At 44.6% G+C, this 17,951-nt stretch overlaps 1 protein-coding gene across 1 annotated transcript in view; it reads left to right on the forward strand.

Moving 5' to 3' along the window:
• Nucleotides 1-1,204: 1,204 nt before the first annotated feature.
• PDE4D (phosphodiesterase 4D) overlaps nucleotides 1,205-17,951 on the forward strand; it is a 654,687-nt gene continuing 637,940 nt past the window's right edge. Inside the window, exon 1 of the mRNA XM_081212798.1 lies at nucleotides 1,205-1,288. The gene's annotated coding sequence lies outside the window, so the exon portion shown is untranslated. The remainder of the gene's footprint in view (nucleotides 1,289-17,951) is intronic.

The following is a 17,951-nucleotide window of genomic DNA, read 5'->3' on the forward strand; positions in this document are numbered from 1 at the left end:
GTTGAAGAAGCTCAGCCTACGTAAGGAAAGGCTTACAAAGCAAAACAAAAGCATTATCTTTATTTTAAAATTCCTCCATCAGAAGTTGGCTTAAGGGAAGGCTCCAGACACTTTAAGAATTACCATGCTTTTCCTTTCCTGTTTATAAACGTTTGAGGACTTTAATAAAAATAAATAAATCACCCACCAAAGTATCTTCCTCATGTAAGGAGCAATGTAATAACAGAGGTCTGGTCACATTGACAGTAAGATTACAGAAGAATCCACTGACCCAAGCCTGCAGAACAACCAAAAGTTAACTATTTTGCCACTCCATGATTTCAGCAGGAGAGTCAGGCTGAACTCCTTGCCACGTTTACATGGAAGTATATTCTGCTGGCCACAAGGTGGGTGGGGTTGCTTTCAAGTAATCACGCATGGGATTGCACTGTAAAGCATATTCATTTTATTTGTATGTATTATATGTTTACTTCCCTCCCAGCAACAACATATTGACATTCTTAATCACTTTTTTGTGTTTTTAGTTTTTAAAAAGCTACAGTTCCCAAAGTGGTTTAACAAACAATGCTGCTTCCCACGGAACTCTGTGAATTGTACTATGTGAGAGGAATAGGGGCCTTTTAACAACTCTCAGCACCCTAACAAACTACAGTTCCCAGAATTCTTTGGGGGAAGCCATGGCAGTTTAAAGTGGTATTATAGTATTTTAAATGGATGGTGTGATTGTGGCCTTGTTGGGTCTTCCTTTTCTTCCAAGCCTCTGATTGGTTCTCAGAACCAGAAGTCACCTGTATTCCTTTTCCTTAATTATTACAGCTGCCTCAGTGACTCTAACAAAGAGAACCACCTTGCAGTAACAATATATGCTGTAGTTGAGCCAGAGGGGTTGGCAAGCTTTCAGTAAGAACTGCTACTTAACAAAGGAACTTAATCTTTGCTTTAATAGAAACCAAAACTGAGGCCTAGAGCTTCTAACAGCAGCCAGCCATCCTATCAAATACATCCTATCAAATACACAGACAACATCCAGGGGTGACATCTTTCTCTCTTGCCTCTGGAAGGCAGAAGGCCCCTCCTACAGCTATGAACTTGTTCCTTTCCCCTGCACCATTGCATGTGCTTTATCACAACACTGACAATAAACAAATTGACTCCTGCACAGTGGGCATCTTTCTGAAGCAAGCAATTTTCAGAAGAAAAGCAGCAGAAAAGCACAGGTGAACAATTATCCCATCAAGCTCTCATTTTAGCAACCGTCTTCCTTTAACATTTTCCAGGATGTGAAAAGGTGAGTGGGAAAACGCCTGAAAAATATAGAATATTGATGAATGAGGAATGCATTTCTGTGCTTTGCTGATATACACTATTGGATATGCTGTTGAAAAAAAGCAGTGTTCTGTTTTGTCACACATATTTGACCTGCCTTTTTGATATTGTTCTGTTTGTTTTGCTAGGGTTACATAATAAAATTTTAAACCATAATGCTGTTCTGAGTTTGAGAGGTGGGGTCAGTCTGGATGATACCCTGAGTCCCTTCTAGTTATTGGAATCCTGTATCTGTGAGAGTAGAATGTATAAGAACAAGCTTGCCAAGCCAGTTCCTCTATTAAGGTAATGCTTTTGGTTAGTTAGTTAAGTAGCATAAACAAAGAAGTTGTTCTGTGCCATAGAACAAATGGGTGGGCCTTCCCCCCAACCTCTGCTCACTCAGCAGTTAGGTAGGAGAGCAAAAGCCACTGCTGTTGATATGGGTTGGAAGCAGGCCTGAAACTGGAGACAGAGACATTCTTGATCTGTACTGGGCTTTGGGGCTCCCCTGGAAGCTTAATGGGGAAGCAAGATCTCCTGGGGTGTTAATGCTTAGAGCCCCTCCTCGGGTTGTATATATGTGTAAATAAAACAATATACAGTGGTACCTCGGGTTACATACGCTTCAAGTTACATACGCTTCAGTTTACACACTCCGCTAACCTAGAAATAGTGCTTCAGGTTAAGAACTTTGCTTCAGGATGAGAACAGAAATCGGGCTCCGGCGGTGCGGCGGCAGCAGGAGGCCCCATTAGCTAAAGTGGTGCTTCAGGTTAAGAACAGTTTCAGGTTAAGTATGGACCTCCGGAACAAATTAAGTACTTAACCTGAGGTACCACTGTATCCTAAACACACAACAGAACGAACTTCATTCTAAGGAAACCGAACCCTGGGTAAGCATACCTGGAATCTCTCACTGCTCGGAGATTGGGGCTTTGTTTTGGTTTGCTAGGTTATAAAGTCATGTGTTGTGGTTCTGTATGGCATTGTTCTCAGTTCATCAGTAGCCCTTCTTTCATGTCAAAAAAAAAGTGCAAGAAGACTAATAAACTTGAAATCAAGGCTGCTGTACATAGTCGAGGTTTCTGCTAGGGTTTTGCATGATACCTGGTTAGGTGAGGGAGGCTTTGTGGAGCTTGGGGGATGAGAGCATGGAAAAATTGCATAGCTCCGCTTGCTTTTGTGTATTCCACCCCCCTTTCTGTTACGCATCGTCTCAATTGCCACGATCCCATTGGTGAAAGCTGTTGTATTTGGCAAATCCCAGGGCACTTGGCAAATCAGGCTTACTGAACTTTACACAACTGGTTTTGCTGGCTAGTTCCGTGTCAGTTAAACTCCTTTCTTAGATGCACTTCAGCCTTGACCGTTTTTTAGATTCTGTAAACAACTGAAGTAGCCAATGCTTCCAAATAGTACTTATACACATGTCAGTCTCCCCAGAGACATGGATCTTGTATGTTGCAATACAGGAGCTCAATTACAATAACGGTAACACAATATCGGTTCTTTTACTTCAGTACTGACATAATCCCAAACCAGTGTCATAGATTGAAAAGGGCCTGCGCTCCTGAGAAGGGCCCTTATACCAGGAAATTTTGGGGGTGGCGGGCGCCATATTGTGCCAATTCCAGTAGGCCTGACCTTGGTTAGCCTGTTTGATAATTTGACAGTGGTCAAGATGGTTAGCAAACAGCGTTACTGTGCAAAAGCATAAGTTAACTTTAGTGAAATGAATACCTGTTCTTGTGGTATTGTTGGGGGTGGCAATTGTAGCAAGGCAGGTGTAGTGGGTGGTTGGCTCCTTCCTGGTTTTGGAGCAGGTGGGAAAGGTTTCCCCCCTCCTTTCTAGTCATGCCAAGATTGGGGATGCTCACGAGGCTTTAACAGCCAATCTGAGTGGGAGCTGGCTTGTTCAGGGGCAGGGCTTTGTGGCAGACCAGAGGGAAAACTTCCAGATGTAAATAGGGTGGTGATGTGCCCTGCTTTACAGAGGACAGTCCTCTAAATGAAATAGTCATCTGTTTGAAGCCCTGTCCAGTCATAAGTTGAAAGATAAGGAAGAGCAAAGGTCTTCTAGTTGCTGATTCCTGGGCATCAGACCAAGCAGGTGCAAAGGTAACCTGGTTGCAGTCTTCTCTGCTATGCTGAGATATACATTTAGGTTTAAATTATAGCCTTTTTCTTATTTGTTTTTAATCTATCCAGGTACTCTATTAGCTTATGCCAGGCTGGGGGACTTGTTCAGATGTTGGACTCCCATCATCCTTGATCAGGTTCAGGCTGCCTGGAGAGCTCAGTTGGTTAGATGCCAAGGTTGCAGCTTTGATCGCTGTATGAAACAGCTGCCTATTCCTGCATTGCAGGGGGTTGGATAGATGATCCTCAGAGGGTCCCTTCCAACTCTACAATTCTATGTGTCGATGTGATGTTGGGAGTCCAACAATATCTGGCTTAGTGAAAACGGTTTGCTCATGTGTCCTCTTTTTGGGGGTGGGGGTGATGCACAAGTGGCCGCCCTAGAAGGGCAAGGCTAGTGAAAACCATACCATGGGGGCTCTGTGCTTTGTGCCAATAGGGCTCAGAGGTTTTGGGGATGTCAGAGTGTATGCAAACAACAGGTGTAAAAGGAAGCTTAGTGGAGAAAAGGGCTTTCATTCCTGAGCGTCTGAAAGTGCGCATAACAAGGTAGGTGCTTCTCATGCTGCAATTGCCCAGTTAATCTTTAGGCTACTGGCAGATGCTGTTTTGTTTCTAACCAGAGCAGTCGCTGCTGTGTTGTTATTTTTATAGTCCTGCTCATCTACTCCAGGATATTGACTCTTATAGAACATTACAGGTTGCAAGATTCCTTTCATATAAAAGACTTCATGGGATGCTGCATGACTATTAAAATCTAGTAAATTCTATCCACCATCTTTATATTCAAGGCCACAATATGGTACATCTAGAGACTGTATGTAATGTGAAGGAGATTATGCGTTGAAATATTTTAGTTGATATTTTAAAATGTAAAATGCTATTTTATTTTATTTACTGATTGGTTTTACCTGGTGGGCTTATAGCCGAATAAAGTATTATCTATCTATCTATCTATCTATCTATCTATCTATCTATCGTCCTGCTCAATTACTTTTTAACAACAGCCTGCAACACAGAAAATAAGCAGGTATAGCTTTTCCTAGCATGGAAATAAGTAGTGGGAAAAGCTCCAGCTGCATTGCTAACCTTTGGACAGGCTGCTGTTTAAAGCAGAGGAGCAAGACCAGTAAAAATAATGGCACAAGTAATTGAGGAGTGGGGGGGCAGGGGGGGTCTGGCAGAAGGGAAAACACTTCAGGAAGTGATTGAAGAGAAGTTTCAACCATGTTGCAGGTGTGCAGGGAGTGCTTTAAACCACTTTAGAGTGGAGACCTTTGCAAACTTTTTAGGACATAAGGACCATTGGGGGGGAAAGAGCATAGTTAAGATTGTGCTGTAAGGATGCCCGTCCCATCTCTGTAATGCTGTCCCACTTTTGCCTTGTAGTGGGGACCCTGCGAGGTTACCATTGTGATAAAAACCCTGGATGAGATGCAGTGCAGAACCACAGTTTCAATTCTGATTCCACCTCATTGTGCAAGGGTACTGTATTTTTCCGTGTTTAAGATTATATTTTTTCCATAGAAATAATAGGCAAATATTGTGGGTCGTCTTGTACACGGATAGCAGAGAGGGGATGGGCGATTGGTAGCAGCAGCCAGCAGGAGATCGGCAGCGGCGATCGGGCATGTGATTGGTTGCTGCGGCAAGGCCTACTGATTGATTGGCTGCAGCTGCGGCAATTGGATGTTGATTTATGGCAGCGGCGAGGCATGTGTGCAATCGGCTGTGGTTGCGTCGAGTGGGCAGGTGGGCTTTTGGTGGCGAGCCTGTAGACGATTGGTGGCCGCGGCGATGCGTGTGATTTGCAGTGGTGAGCAGGGTGTAGAGCGATTGGCGGCAGTGACCCAACCCCCCCAAAAGCTCAACAACTCTGGGCAATCTCCACCTCCCCGAAAAAGCTGAACAACTTTGGGCAATCCCCCCCCCATTATTACTATTTTTGCGGTCCCAAAAAATAGGGGTCGTCTTATACATGGCGGGGTGTGTGTGTGTTATACACGGAAAAATACGGTAATTCTTCAGCTGCACAAAACAGCTGGCTCTCAGTTTACATCCATCCCTTGTAGTATGTGCTAGCACCACCAACCCACCATGGACTGGGACCTTTGCAGGATCTGACTGTCCTTGTGGTCTCAGCAGCATTAAAAAAGCACACAGAGAAAGTTGATGCTCCGTTGGCATTTTGTGTTTCTGTTTCGGAACCGACAGCAGGCAGATCTGGATGCTTGCTTGGAAGACGAACAATCCATATCCGTGGCTCCAATCCCCAAATCGTATCTTGTAAAGCACAGCTGGTATCCTCACTGTCGCCAGCATTAGAGCTCCCTCGGCCAGCATTTGGCACCAGGCTGCTAGTCATGTGGAGGGGGAAACCTCTCTGGTGCTTCCTTGTGCTCACAGCGCAAATCCCTACTCACCATTGCATTTCTGTTGTAGTATTCAGATTCTTCTGCATTTGACATTACTCTAGCCTTCATCAACCTGCTGCCCTGGCCATGGTGGCTGGGAATTAGGGGAACTGGTATCCAAAACGTCAGGATGGTATCAGGTTGTGTGAAGGCTGCTCAAGCCATGACATGTCTTAATTCCTCACATACTTTCCTTCCTTCTGTTTTGTGTGTGGAGAGAAGAGTTCTGGCAATCACATAAAGATCTTTTATGTACTTCAAGCATCTGGCAAAACAGCAGGCTAAATTATTAAGCCTTCTTCACAGCTATTTAACAGCAGTGCATTTCTGCTTCAAGTCCTTTAATGTAGAATTTTTGCTTACAGACACTGTGGGGAAACATTTCTGAAACATTTCCAGGCATGTCATATATTGAAGAATATCCAATATTTAAACTTGAACTTATAGGGGAAATTAAAAAGGTAAAGGTACCCCTGCCCGTACGGGCCAGTCGTGTCCGACTCTAGGGTTGTGCGCCCATCTCACTTAAGAGGCCGGGGGCCAGCGCTGTCCGGAGACACTTCCGGGTCACGTGGCCAGCGTGACGAAGCTGCTCTGGCGAGCTGGCACCAGCGCAGCACACGGAAACGCCGTTTACCTTCCCGCTATAAAGCGGTACCTATTTATCTACTTGCACTTAGGGGTGCTTTCGAACTGCTAGGTGGGCAGGAGCTGGGACCGAAAGACGGGAGCTCACCCCGCCGCAGGGATTCGAACCGCCGACCATACAATTGGCAAGTCCTAGGCACTGAGGTTTTACCCACAGCGCCACCCGCGTCCCATAGGGGAAATTAGTGGACTTCAAATTATTCCGGTGTGGTGCTGGATCGTATATGCTTAATATGTGCCATACCAATTCTGGGCTGATCTGTGAGCTAATTGTGTAAACCTCTGATGTCTTGGCTTCCTGCTGTATCAAATGGACATAAAATTAATTACCATTGAATATTTTGAGACCTTGTATGGCAAACTCAGCAGAAATACAAGGCTAGCATCTGATGGATACTGAGGGATCTGTCTATTTCAGTTTCACATCTGCTCAGTCATAGGTCTGTTCCACCCTGGGTTTTATTGTGTTTGTTTTTTAAAAAAAGGTATGGAAAATTCATACTTAAATTCTCCTAAAAATAAGCTTTCTCATTGTAATTGAATTTTGTGATGCAGTTTCAGAGAAGTATGTAATCCAATTTATAGCTGCATTCTGATCTTCATATAAGTCACAGGTTGGTGAATTAATAAGGTTTAAAATGCAGCTGAAACAAATTTCTGATTTGTCCCTACAAATGTTTGGAAAAGCTCATGCCACAATATGTGTGTCTGCAGCACACCACAGCAGCCAGTGTATGAATCTGTCTTATGCTAGGCCAGAGCGTTTGCCCATGTAGACTAGTACTGTCCACTCAGGCTGGCAGCAGCTCACCAGATCTTTCCCAGTCCAACAATTGAGCATTGTTCCTTCAAAACATGTGCTCTGCTGTCCAATTTATTGTGGGGTTTTTTTTTGGGGGGGGGAGTGTGTGTGTGTATGACTGTATGTCAGCCTTATCAGGGACACATCTCTAAACTTCTAAATCATTCAACTATGTGATTGGAAGTTCCTCATGAGGGTCTTTCATGCCTCTATGCTAGAGACATTTTTAAACATACTCCCAGCTGATTGTGACCTGTTCACAGTTAAGTGGCCCCATGCTTCTTGGAAAACACCTAAAGCCTTTGTGGGGAACCTGTGGCTCTCCAGACATTGCTGAACTAACAACAACTTTATTATTTATACCCTGTCCATCGGGCTAGGTTGCCCCAGCCACTCTAAGATGTCCATCTTCCTGGGCCACTGGCCATGCTTGCTGAGGCTGCTGGGAGTTGTAGTCCAGCAACACTGAGAAAAAAAACCAAAAATTAAAAATCTTCCCACCACACACCAAAAAAGCTTTCCTGGATGCAAACTGATAGTGATTTAACAATCCCCAGGTAATGGGGACAGTTTGACTATACATGTATTAGGTTACATCCACACCATATGCTTAAAGGTAAAGGTAAAGGGACCCCTGACCATTAGGTCCAGTCGTGGCCGACTCTGGGGTTGCGGCACTCATCTCGCTTTATTGGCTGAGGGAGCCGGTGTACAGCTTCCGGGTCATGTGGCCAGCATGACTAAGCCGCTTCTGATGAACCAGAGCAGTGCACAGAAACGCCGTTTACCTTCCCGCCAGAGTGGTACCTATTTATCACTTGCACCTTGATGTGCAACTGCTAGGTTGGCAGGAGCAGGGACCAAGCAACAGGAGCTCACCCCATCGGGATTCGAACCACTGACCTTTTGATCAGCAAGCCCTGGCTCTGTGGTTTAACCCACAGCACCACCCGCATCCCATATGCTTAAATCACATTTATACCCATCACGGCTCTCCCCAAAGAATCCTGGGAACTGTAGTTTACCCATTACAGTGCTTTGATCAGAACCAGGCGTTGCCTTCACTGGTGGGAACAGACCCACACTCCCTGACATAGTGCATGTTTGCAATCCCAACATTCTCCCAGGACAAGAGTCTCTTGTGAGTGATGACGCCATGCCTCATCTTTAATGGCTTGGCAGGAAGGTCAGGGAACCTTGCTGGGACATATTTGATAATTTCACCTTTAACTGTAATTCTTCAGCTCTGCGTCTGCTACTGAATCTGTACTGTGGCCTTCCTGAATAAAGATCTCTTTCTTACTTATGAGTAAGAGCCCTAGTTTGTTTAAAAGCCTTCTGTGTTTAAAAGTTAAAAAAGATAAATTTAACTTAGCAATCCTACCAAGGAGTTCCCTCTGTCCGCAGTTTGCTGGCCAGATCCACATCTCTCATGGAGAACCTGCTGGCTAGCCTGAAGAACAGCCCCACCTGTGGCGAAGTTGTTGAGTTGCCAAGATCAATTGGGAGCAGCCCTCTTGGAAGAAAGGAGGGTCGTGCTATATTTTCCCTTCTGTTTTCCTGGAATAGATGCTAAACTAACTGGCCTATAATTTCATGGTTCCCCCTGGATCTCTTACCAATAATTATTTCAGTACTATCATTTAGTGTTTAAGAGGCTTCCTGCTTGGATGATTGGAAAGGAAATAAAATCCAATGAAATGCAATAAATCTATTTTTGCTACAGTATCACCCCCTCCTCCCCAAAGCCCTCCATTTTGCCTATTGTGAAGCATGCTGGTAACATTTTGTCTTGTACACTTCCTGGGGATGATGATGATGATGATGATTTTTAAAAAGGTGCATGCACACCTTTGTAGTTTGTGCATGCCTAGAATGGGGAAAAAGTGGGAGAGAGGTTCACTCTCCCACATCATGAATACATTCTGTCAACTTGTGTGGATGGCAAGTGGAGGAATAGCCATTAATATTAAGACTGAAAAATGTGTGGAGGTTAATGTGCCAATTGCACCCACAGGAAAATTGAATCTGTGTGGCCCATCTACTGTTTGAAGTCCCCATCTGGAAGCACCCTAAATTAACAAAGGGCATTTTTAAGTAAGACTCAACTGCCAGTTCCTTCGGTTTCTACACGTTGAATGTTGTGCGAGGGAATCATCTCTTCCTTTGCCTCAGGCAGCAAAATGTCTTGGGTTGGTCCTGCTAAAATGTGTAAAATTGGGGCTGCACCTATTTTCATGTTTACTTGGAAGTAACTCCCAATAAGACCCATGTCACTTAGTAGATTTAAACATACCCAGGGTTGAACAGTAAGGTGAATTGATGTTGACATTGGAAGATACAGATTCTCAGCCTCTAAAGAGTTGGGTGTTTGACATGGGAAAGGATGAGACAGAGGGATGATTCATACAATTTAACTGGCATATTTCAAAGATGGTTTAAGTTCTCATAATGTCTTTGTACCTGATGAAAACTGAACCTGGAGATTCAGATTCACCATGTAATGTGGCCCCTTGATCATTGTATAGAGTAGCATCTTCCTGTTGCTGGTGGGCAACTTAGGGAAATTCGTTTTCCATCCACTATACTTTGGCAATGCTTGGTAGACCAATTAAGTTTCTTACAATCTGAAACGGAGTACAGCATATGTTTCCGCTGTTTGTACTGCTGGAGAATGACTACACTTCAAGATAGAGCACAATCTTTATTGGTGATCCACACAGGAAGTTATCAGACCATTGGATCAACTTGTGGTTTGTTTCTTTGTTTTTGCCAACACTGACCAGTAATGACTCTTCAGGGTTTCAGACAGGAGTTTATCCCATCTCTACCTGGAGATGTCAAGGATTGAACTTGGTACTTTATGCATGCAGAGTATGTGCTGTTCTACTTACCGTATTTTTTGCACCATAACACTCACTTTTTTCCTCCTAAAAAGTAAGGGAAAATGTCTGTGCGTGTTATGGAGGGAATGCCTACGGGTGGCATGCCTACGGATTTTCCTCCTCTAAAAACTACGTGTGTGTTATGGTCGGGTGCGTGTTATAGAGCGAAAAATATGGTATATTTCAGGCTGTTCATCCTGCCCCTGTCCTCCTGCATTGAGCAAATTTTAACTTATAGGGATGTGGAGAGATACAGAGACTGTGATGCTCAAACCCCTATAGCTAATCAGGATCTCCTGTACCCAGATGTTCACAACAGATTAGTCTCTATAATGGAAGTGTGCATCCTCTAATCATCCAGATTACAGGCATGACTCAAACAGAAGCAAGAAGAGTGTGCTATATGAAATGTGCCTGTAGGACAAGGAATTAATTTAACAAGGGAGCCCAGATGGCTCAGACAGTGTGCTACAAAAGGGCAGAGATGCAAAAGATGAAAAACTGCTAATCTATAGGTAACTGGGCAGCCAGAAGATATGGGCATTATAAGTTTATTTTAAAAGCCAATGCTTGCAAAGATGTAAGCATGCTTTCAAAATCAAACAGTGGTGGCTTGGGAGGTGGTCCAACTGGCTTCTCTGCAGCTTTCACAAGGAACATTTGTCCGCAAGCAAGACTGTTGTACGTCGTTGCTTCTCTGAAAGGTTATGATTCTAAGCTATTTGTGCCAATGCTAACATTCCTTTTATGTCAGTAGAATGCCACGTTTTTGAAACATTGCCCTGATGTAGATGTTGGGATATTCCATCCCTCCTGTCTCGTTTGGTGCCAGGGCAGTGAGTTATAGATGGCATTTGTACAAGCGGATCATTTGTGGGGCTTGGGTGAAATTGGATCTGTATTGACTGAACATCTAATATTGAGCTTTGAGGCTTTTTTTTTTTTTTTTGGTACAAACTGAAGTTTGGGAGAAACGTATGACCAGGGCTTTTTTCAGCTGGAACTTCCAGCACCTCTCAGGTGGGTGCCATTGCCATTATAAGAGAACAAGGGAGGCATTCATGGTGACTTCTGGCACCTCTTTTTCTAGAAAAATAGCACTGCATATGACTGACTCCTGCTCCACATAGAATCATAGAATAGAATCATAGAATCATAGAGTTGGAAGAGACCACAAGGGCCATCGAGTCCAACCCCCTGCCAAGCAGGAAACACCATCAGAGCACTCCTGACATATGGATGTCAAGCCTCTGCTTAAAGACCTCCAAAGTTGGAGACTCCACTACACTCCTTGGCAGCAAATTCCACTGTCGAACAGCTCTTACTGTCAGGAAGTTCTTCCGAATGTTTAGGTGGAATCTTCTTTCTTGTAGTTTGAATCCATTGCTCCGTGTCCGCTTCTCTTGAGCAGCAGAAAACAACCTTTCTCCCTCCTCTATGTGACATCCTTTTATATATTTGAACATGGCTATCATATCACCCCTTAACCTCCTCTTCTCCAGGCTAAACATGCCCAGCTCCCTTAGCCGTTCCTCATAAGGCATCGTTTCCAGGCCTTTGACCATTTTGGTTGCCCTCCTCTGGACACGTTCCAGTTTGTCAGTGTCCTTCTTGAACTGTGGTGCCCAGAACTGGACACAGTACTCCAGGTGAGGTCTGACCAGAGCAGAATACAGTGGCACTATTACTTCCCTTGATCTAGATGCTATACTCCTATTGATGCAGCCCAGAATTGCATTGGCTTTTTTAGCTGCCGCGTCACACTGTTGGCTCATGTCAAGTTTGTGGTCAACCAAGACTCCTAGATCCTTTTCACATGTACTGCTCTCAAGCCAGGTGTCCCCCATCTTGTATTTGTGCCTCCCATTTTTTTTGCCCAAGTGCAATACTTTACATTTCTCCCTGTTAAAATTCATCTTGTTTGTTTTTGCCCAGTTCTCTAATCTGTCAAGGTCGTTTTGAAGTGTGATCCTGTCCTCTGGGGTGTTAGCCACCCCTCCCAGTTTGGTGTCATCTGCAAATTTGATCAGGATGCCCTTGAGTCCATCATCCAAGTCGTTGATAAAGATGTTGAATAAGACCGGGCCCAAGACAGAACCCTGTGGCACCCCACTAGTCACTCTTCTCCATGATGAAGAGGAACCATTGATGAGCACTCTTTGGGATCGGTCAGTCAGCCAGTTACAAATCCACTGAGTGGTAGCATAGTCAAGACCGCATTTTACCAGTTTCTTTACAAGAATATCATGGGGCACCTTGTCAAATGCCTTGCTGAAATCAAGGTAGGCTACATCCACTGCATTCCCTTCATCTACCAGGCTTGTAATTCTGTCAAAAAACGAGATCAGGTTAGTCTGACATGACTTATTTTTCAGAAATCCATGCTGACTATTGGTGATCACAGCATTCCTTTCTAGGTGCGCACAGACTGTTTGCTTAATGATCTGCTCCAGAATCTTCCCTGGTATTGATGTCAGACTGACTGGGCGGTAATTATTTGGGTCCTCTCTTATCCCCTTTTTGAAAATAGGGACAACATTTGCCCTCCTCCAGTCTGCCGGGACTTCGCCTGTTCTCCAGGAATTCTCAAAGATGACTGCCAGTGGTTCTGAGATCACATCTGCCAGTTCTTTTAATACTCTTGGATGCAGTTCATCTGGCCCTGGAGACTTGAATACATCTAAACTGGCCAAGTATTCTTGTACTATCTCCTTAGTTATTCTGGGCTGTATTTCCTTTGCTGAATCATTTGCTCCAAATTCTTCAGGTCGGGCATTGTTTTCCTTATCGGAGAAGACTGAGGCAAAGAAGGCATTGAGAAGTTCAGCCCTTTCTGTGTCCCCTGTTTGCATTTCACCATCTTCTCCTCTGAGTGACCCCACTGTTTCTTTGTTCTTCCTTTTGCTACGAACATACCCATAGAAGCCTTTTTTGTTGCTTTTAACCTCTCTAGCAAGCCTGAGTTCATTCTGTGCTTTAGCTTTTCTGACTTTGTGTCTACACGTGCTGGCTATTTGTTTGAATTCCTCTTTGGTGGTTTCCCCCCTTTTCCATTTTTTGTACACATCCTTTTTTAATCTTAACTCAGTTAAAAGTTCTTTAGATAGCCACCCTGGCTTCTTTAGGCACCTTCCATGTTTCCGTCTCATTGGTATTGCCTGATGTTGTGCTTTTAGTATCTCCCTCTTAACAAACTCCCAGCCATCATGAACTCCCTTTCCTTTTAGTATTACTGTCCATGGGATCCCACCCAGCACTTCCCTAAGTTTTATGAAGTCAGCTTTCTTAAAGTCAAGAAATTGAGTCCTAGTATGCTTGGCTGCTCCTTTCCGCTGTATAGTAAACTTCAGAAGAGCATGATCACTCGCGCCTAATGATCCTTCCACTTCTACCCCACTAACCAGATCATCAACATTGGTTAGGACCAGATCTAAAATGGCTGTTCCTCTTGTTGCTTCTCCCACTTTCTGGACAATGAAGTTGTCTGCAAGGCCAGTGAGGAATCTGTTTGACCTTATGCTCTTGGCTGAGTTTGACATCCAACAAATATCCGGGTAATTGAAGTCCCCCATTACTACTATCTCCCTTCCTTTTGCATGCTTGGCCATCTGTTCCAGGAAGGCATCATCTATGTCCTCTGTTTGGTTTGGGGATCTATAGTAAACTCCCACAATGAGGTCCCTGTTATTCTTCTCTCCCTTAATTTTGACCCAAATGCTCTCACTTTGGCTTTGAGGTTCTGAATCTTGGATCTCTTCACAGGTATACACATCCCTGACATATAACGCCACTCCTCCTCCTTTCTTGTCTGGTCTGTTTCTCTGAAATAGATTGTATCCCCCCATTATTACATTCCAATCATGGGACTTATCCCACCAGGTTTCAGTGATGCCTATTATGTCATATTTAGTTTGCTGTACCAAGAGCTCAAGCTCATCTTGTTTATTTCCCATGCTTTGCGCATTAGTGTATAGACATTGAAGTCCATTAATCATTCCCCCGTGTCTCTTATTTAAGGATTTTTTCCTCCCACCACTAGGTCTGCGTGCTGTTTGCTCCATTTGGTCTATGACATTTGGATGATCATCTTCATCAATTGATAGGCTCCTACCTTCAGGAGCACTGTCTCCCTCCCCCACATTAGTCAGTTTAAAGCCCTCCTGATGAGGTTTCTGAGATTTTTGGCAAAAACATTTCTCCCAACCGTTGTGAGGTGCAGCCCATCGCTTGCCAGAAGTCCATCTTCAAGAAACTGCAGTCCGTGATCTAAGAATCCAAACCGTTCCTGTTTACACCATCTGCGAAGCCAGCTGTTCACTTCCACTATTTTTCCCTCTCTCCCTGGGCCACATCGTTCAACTGGGAGGAGAGATGAGATGACAATTTGTGCATTTAGTTGCTTCAATTTCCTGCCGAGAGCCTCGTAGTCTCTTTTGATCTTCTGGAGGCTATTGCTTGCAGTGTCATTGGTTCCCACATGAACCAAGAGGAAGGGGTATTTGTCAGTGGGTTTTATGATTCCTTGCAGTCGTTCAGTTACATCTTGGATCTTAGCCCCGGGGAGACAGCACACTTCCCGAGACATCTTGTCAGGCCCACAAATCACTGCTTCTGTTCCCCTCAGAAGGGAATCCCCTATCACCACTACACGCCTCCTCTTAGGTTTGGTTGGGGTTCTTCCATGAGCTGTCCGTTCCAAGGTCGCCTGCACATTCCCTGAGGACTGACTTTGCTGCTCATCTTCATTTACCTGATCGACTGAAATGAGGGAGAGATCCTCAAATGGAGTCTGCTCTTCGTCTTCCATGCTAGGGGAGAGGACCTCAAAGCGATTGTGTATTTCTAAACAATCAGAACGAACCCTGGGCCTCCTACTTCTTTGAGTCACGTTTCTCCATATATCTGGCTCCTGTGTTGGTGAACTAGCCTCCTTCTCAGGGGAGTCCCCTGTCTCCTCTTTGATGGAGACGGTGTGGTCTGTTGCTTCCAAGAAGAGCTCCAGCTCTCTAATTCTTTGAAGCGTAGCTACACGTTCCTCCAGTTGCTGGACTTTGTCTTTTAAGAGTGCAATCAACATGCAATTGCTGCAGGTAAAGCTGCCTGCAACCTTTGGCAAGATGGCAAACATTGCGCAGGAACCGCAGGCGACAGCAGCTGTTCCCTCCCCCTCCATCTTGAGAATGTGTCGTTGGGGGTGGCTACAGCGGTCCTCCATCATAAAAAGCGTGAAGACAGGACAAATAACTCCCCCCACAAAAAAACCTAGGTCTCTCCCAACAAACGTTTGAGACTAGCTCTCCGAAATCTAAAAGATGGATCAAACTGCGCGCGCCGCTAGGCGTGCGCCGCTGCCCTGCTGGCTCTGATAAGCTCCTCCCACAGCTAATCACCTTCCTCAACAGAAACCCTGCCCCCTCTGACCTTTGCACAGGGAGAACAGCTAATCAGCCACAAAGAAACACAAACACACAGGAGAAAACCCTTTTTGCTCCTTCTTCAACTGCTTCCCTGCTGGCTCTGATAAGCTCCTCCCACAGCTAATCACCTTCCTCAACAGAAACCCTGCCCCCTCTGACCTTTGCACAGGGAGAACACCTAATCAGCCACAAAGAAACACAAACACACAAGAGAAAACCCTTTTTGCTCCTTCTTCAACTGCTTCCCTGCTGGCTCTGATGACAGTCTGACAGTCCACAGACAGTCCTTCTCTGAGAAAACTAACATGTCAGGAGAAAGGCTAAGTAAAAAACGTTTCATAAGTGCAGGGAGTTCTATAATAATTCAGACCCTCCCAGAAGACACTGATTATCTGTATCCACATCAGTCCAATTCACTTTCTGATTTGGCATTAACCTGCTTTGGGTTGGTCACTCTGATAGATGGCTCCCACTGGGAGGACAGTGGGGTGATGAAGCCTACTGATTCCTGGACCTCTGAGAAGCTTTTAAAACCATCAAACATCATCTGGGGAACTTGTCTATGGTGGTGCTTTAGTTGCTGCTGCATTGCTTTTTAGATATTTGTCATTTTATTGGTCCTCTTAAGCCACCTTGAACTTTGTAGGAATGGCGGAGTATCTTTTTCTTAAGCAAAATGGGAAAGCTGAGCAGTTTCCACATCTGTAATCTGAAGTGGATAAGTAGCTTTACCACAGGGATGGGAAAACCTGTGGGCCTCCAGATATTGTTGGACTCCATCAGCCCCAGCTAGCATGATCAATGGTTAGGGATGATGGGAGTTGCTGTTCAGCATCATTTGGAAGGCTGCTGGTTCTCCATTCTTGCTTTACCATACCAGGCACCATTTTAGGAGGCTGGCTTGGGTATCCTGCTCTTCTGTGTTTAAAATGAATGGTGATTTGGTGGAGTAGAAGAAGAAAAAGGCAGCACGGGAAATGGAACCAACATAAGAGAATGAGTGTTGTCAGGATAGGAACTGGGCTCTCCAAGGCCACATTGCACTTGTTCCTACATGCTCAGTTCTTGTCTAGGCTGAATTTAATTTAATGGATTTACCCCAGAACCTGTCATCACTGCAAAGATACAGTCTTGGGATATGCAGACATTACTGGTCATTCTCAGCTTTGGTCTGCCTGACCTTCTCTCTGCAACTGTTGGCTACTTATGTTTTTGCTTCCTTTGTGATTTCCCATCTCTTCCATTCTAAAATCTCAGTTCATCTGTAAGTTTCTTATGCAACCACAACAGTTTCTTTAGATGCCCCCCACTTGTTGGAATGGTCTGCCTTTGGGACTTCATTATTTAACCTTTAAGAAACACCCATCCATATTGGACTTTCTTCTCTTTGAGTATTTCTGACCATGGGATCTCACCCAATAGTTCTTCAGCTTTTTGAAGAATAGTTCTTCAGCCTTCTTGAAGTCCAGATTACTCTTCCTTACCTTTGTATCATGAAACCCAAGAGCACACAGTCACTTCCTCCCACGGTTCACAGTACTTCCACTTCCACTTGAGGGGCATGGGTGGTGCTGTGGTCTAAACCACTGAGCCTCTTGGGCTTGTCAATCAGAAGGTCGGTGGTTTGACTCTCCGCAACGGGGTGACAAAAGCACGCCAGTGCAAGTAGATAAATAGTTACTGCTGCAATGGGAAGGAAAACAGTGTTTCTATGCACTCTGGTTTCTGTCATGGTGTTCTCTTGCACCAGAAGCAGTTTAGTCATGCTGGCCACATGACTCAGACAGCTGTTTGTGGACAAACGCCGGCTCCCTCGACCTGAAAGTGAGATGAGCACCACAACCCCATAGTTGCCTTTGACTGGACTTAACCTTGACTGGCCTTAATCTTACCTTTTACCTTTATTTCATCAATCAGTTGCCCCCTTTTGGTGAGGGTCAGGTCCAAGATAGATGACCTTCTTGTTGCTTCTTCCACTTTCTGGGAAATGAAATTGTCGCTGAGCCCCTGGAGGAATTTGCTGGGATTTACATTTTTGGCACAGTTTGAGTTCCAACAGATACTGGGGTAGTTGAAGCCTCTCATAACTACTATATCTCTCCTTTTTTGAATATTTGGTAATCTGCCATAGGAAGGCATCATCTAGGTTGAGCCAAAGCCTTCTGTGCAAATTAAAAATTAAACCATCCTCCTCTTCACAGAATTTTGATTTGACCATCTTCCTGGAAACAAGGGTGCTGAAAAGAGCAGATAAAAGAATGTGATAATGCGTGTGCGTGTGTGTGTGTGTGTTTTAAAATGGCCAGCAGTACGGCAGTTCAGCAAAACATGGGTGCTT

The sequence above is a fragment of the Podarcis bocagei genome, assembly GCF_964188305.1.
Source record: "Podarcis bocagei genome assembly, chromosome: 11".
Lineage (NCBI taxonomy): Eukaryota > Metazoa > Chordata > Lepidosauria > Squamata > Lacertidae > Podarcis > Podarcis bocagei.